We start from the raw sequence: 4,144 nt of genomic DNA, 5'->3' as shown, positions 1-4,144 counted from the left end.
GGTCACAATATGAGTGCATCTTTTATTAGTAACAAGAAGACAGCTATACTCCCTACAGAGTTACATTTTGAGCTTTTTTCATCTACAGGAAAACTTAAAGTGTGCAATTAAGCATATGAAAAAGTGCAGGAGCCAGCAGGTGGTATGGTGGTTAAAGTGACTGGATCCCACAGATCATGCAGTTTGAGTCCTGGACCCAGCAGCCTGAAAAGCATGGCAGGCACGTGTTCAAATATGCCCAAAATCCCAAGAGGAGAGTGGAAGAGAAGAGACTGAGACATGGCCAGCCCCCCTGGGGGTGATTTCTCACTTTTTCTCTCTCCATCTCTCCAGCTGGCACACATACCCTATAGCAAATTAAAGGGGAAAATAACATATGGTGAGAGATGGCTCCTCAGCACGATAGTAAAGTGCTGCTCAAGAGAAGCTGGATCCCACATGGTAACTGAGGTTTGAATCCCTGTTCTGGTCACTTGAAACCTCCAGTTACGTGCATGAGTATCCAGGACTGGTCAGGCTGGAGGACTGGAGAAAGGGGACCACTGTGTGACTTGTGGAGGGTGTTCATCTCTCTTACTCTCACATTCATGTGCACACACTCTATCGTAAGTACAGAAAAAAAAAAAGGCAATGAAAACTCTACATGGTTTTACGACCTGAAATGATCATTTGCAATAAGAGAGATTGTATTGGTGTTCAGGTTTCAGAGTTCTATTCCTTAACAGAACTCACACTGGTCATTTGGAGTCAGTTTATCCTGTAATTGTTTTCTTTTGCCTATCTGTAATACCAATAAGCATATCTTGCTTTTTAGAGAATTATGATCATTTTTCTGCTCTCCTTTTTAACAATTAGATTAGGAAAAATCAAGTTATAGGTTGACAGTGATGAAGATTTTTTGTTTTATCCATTAAAGACCTCTACATAATAGAAAAGTTTTTTCCTGTGCTCAAAAAAGAACTCAATATATATGTCATTAACTATAATTAGAGAAGCTCTATTTTGAAATCACTTTTTAAAGTGTTTTGACAAGCATTGCATCCTGCAATCCTCATATAAGATTTGTAAGTTAATATTGCCTCGGCCTGGCTGCTTTCCTTTCAAAGATGAGCCTAGAATTTTCTTAAAGCCCCCTCTAGCGACAAACAGAAATTAATCCATTATTTGATAAGGCTAATACCACCAAGTTCTAGAGTTCCATTTTTTGGCATAGGTATTAGTAAATCCGTAGCTATCATATTTTGATTAGAGAATGACTGAGAAGTAATTAATAGCCCAAATTCTTAAGCATTCTTCAGTTACCATAACCTAAAGAGATTTTGTTTTGCATGCATCTAAAGTCAATACAAAGTTTGCCCACACACCTTTTAATTCTATGTTATTCTGCTATAGTATGTATGACTTTTAAACACTTTTCTAAATTTCCTTCATTTTAGTCCTTCAGGCCCTTTAAGGATTAAAATATGTTCACAATAATGCAATGAATAAATATCTCGACCTTTTATTTCTTGTTGCTTTAGCTGAATTTATTAGATCATTTTCTTTTTTTTTTTTTTTTGAAGAGGTTTTTCGCTATAGGGCGCATGCACTCGCCAGAGAGAGACATAGAGACAGAAAGCGAGAAATCACCCCCCAGGGGGGATGGTCACGCCACCATCATGTATGACTTTTAAACACTTTTCTAAATTTCCTTCATTTTAGTCCTTCAGGCCCTTTAAGGATTAAAATATGTTCACAATAATGCAATGAATAAATATCTCGACCTTTTATTTCTTGTTGCTTTAGCTGAATTTATTAGATCATTTTCTTTTTTTTTTTTTTTTTGAAGAGGTTTTTCGCTATAGGGCGCATGCACTCGCCAGAGAGAGACATAGAGACAGAAAGCGAGAAATCACCCCCCAGGGGGGATGGTCACGCCACAATCCCTTCTCCTCCATTCTCCTCTTGGGATCTTGGGCACGCACACACACGCACCCGGCATGAGTTTTAAGCCACCGGGTCCAGGACGCGAACCGTGGTCGACTACGTGGGAGTCCAGGGACATAGCCATTACGCTAACTGCTGGTTCCCTATTAGATCATTTTCATTGGTGGTGCTAAGCATGTCCAAACAGACAAAGGTACATTCCAGAAATCCTCTGAATGATGAAACTAGGGGTCATCTATAAAAATGCAAATTATTATATAACAATAATAAAACATGTATAAAATTATAATATATAATGAATGATAAAATTATCACTGTATTGGACTGTATGTTATAATGTATAACAAACAGTTTATTTTATTTGTATCCTGTTTGTCAAAGTACTTAGAGCTCATCCAATAAGACAGGTCAAATTGAACAATACAAAAAGAGTAGAAAAATAAAAGTATTGTTTCCAGCAAAAGGAATTAAGAGATAAACAGAAAAATATAAATAATTATCATGGCTGAGCACACAACTTAGTTTTGAGCTTTCTGTCAGCTAAGACAAAAAGGGAAATGCAATAATTGATTTACACATACTAATTCATTAGGGGACACAAAATACAGATATGCAGGCTTCTAAATACCAATAATGAACACAGCATTGGAATAACTTCTGTGCAAAATGAAATTCATGTTTATGGCTTCAACAGAAGGTTTTTCAGGATGCCTCCTCTCCAAAGCCATTGCAGAGATGAATGATCTCCCAATGGAAGAGTGTGCTTGCAAGTTTACAAACAATAAACTCGTGCCAGCTGTATTCATCAGCCCGAGAGCAGGGATTGTCTCCTGGGAATAGCAACCAGACAGGACCTCCTTTCTTGTTTACATACATAGAGTAAAGGCAAAGGACAAATTAAATTGCATTTATGATAATATACAGACTGCAAGAGAAGTAGACCCTATTGTGCACACATTCTCAAAAAAAATTGGAACAAAGTACTCCAAAGAGAAATAATCAAGTGAGGACAGCTTCAGACAAAGACGGATACCAGGTAATGTTGTCTCCAGAATCCTTTCCCCTTCTGCTATCCTCTCCAATCATGAAGCCCCCTTCCTACTTCAAAGAAAAACCTGTTTTTCACCCTAAAATCTACTTTTATGAGGGGAGCTGGCATTACCTTTGGGTGAATCAAGTCACTGTGTTGCCTTTCCCAAGGGTGTTTGCCCTTTAAGTTTTAGTTCTAATTCAATTTAACAAATGCTTACTGGAGGCCCATTATACGCAAGGCATTTTCTAGTTGCTAATAAAAGGCTTCATGATCTTAGAAAGGGATTTCAAGCAATAATGAGTAGGTAGGAAAGAGTTTTTGTTTTCTGGGTAATACCTGATTCTCTGCCCTTATATCCTTCTAAATGACCTTTGGGGATAGATTTTTGGTTTTTATTCCCAGTGTTCGGAAGAATTATTTGTGTGTGTGTGTGTGTGTGTGTGTGTGTGTGTGTATAGATATATAGATAAGATAGATATAGATATAGATATTATTAACTATAATTGGCAAAGCTCAAAAATTGAGATTTTTTAAAAATGTGTCACACTTAACAGTCCTTGAATAAGATTTGTAGGTTAATATTGCCTCAGCATGGTCACACATACTTCCATATTCCTCACATTTTGTATCTAATTGTCTCCCTACCTGTGTCTTAGGAAACCAGAGGTTCAAGTGTTCCAGTTCCTGATTTCTTTTTCCTCATTATAGGGTTCCTTTACTCCCATAAGTCTGAATTTCCTGATACCCAGCTCTTCTGAAATAGGAGTCTTTAAAGAGAGAAAGCCAACACTTCTGGATATCTCCTTTTATTTGCCAGGTACTGTAAATATTAATCCTGTAACTATAAAATTAGTAACATCAATTGCATTTTACTAAGGAGGGATATAAGGCTTAAGTGAGGTTTAGAAGCTAATTCAAGACCAAGCTGGTAAGTCGCACAAAATTCACAATTAAATTCCACACATTACACCAGTAGTTTTCAACTGGGCTGTAGTTTTTGTCCTTCAAGGAACACTTGCCAACACCAGGAGGTATTTTTAGTGTCTTCACCAGGACTGGGGTGGGGGTCGCGGTTTACTACTAGCCCTGGTGAGCAGGGATCAGGCATGCTACTAAACATCTTGTAAGGACAGCCCTCCTCACAATAAAGTTATGCATTTAGCCCAAAAAGTTAACTGTGTGGTT

Source organism: Tupaia chinensis, unplaced genomic scaffold (assembly GCF_000334495.1).
Source record: "Tupaia chinensis unplaced genomic scaffold, TupChi_1.0 Scaffold000568_1, whole genome shotgun sequence".
Taxonomy (NCBI): domain Eukaryota; kingdom Metazoa; phylum Chordata; class Mammalia; order Scandentia; family Tupaiidae; genus Tupaia; species Tupaia belangeri.
The sequence above is the reverse complement of the archived record's forward strand: the minus strand, read 5'-3'. Positions refer to the sequence as shown.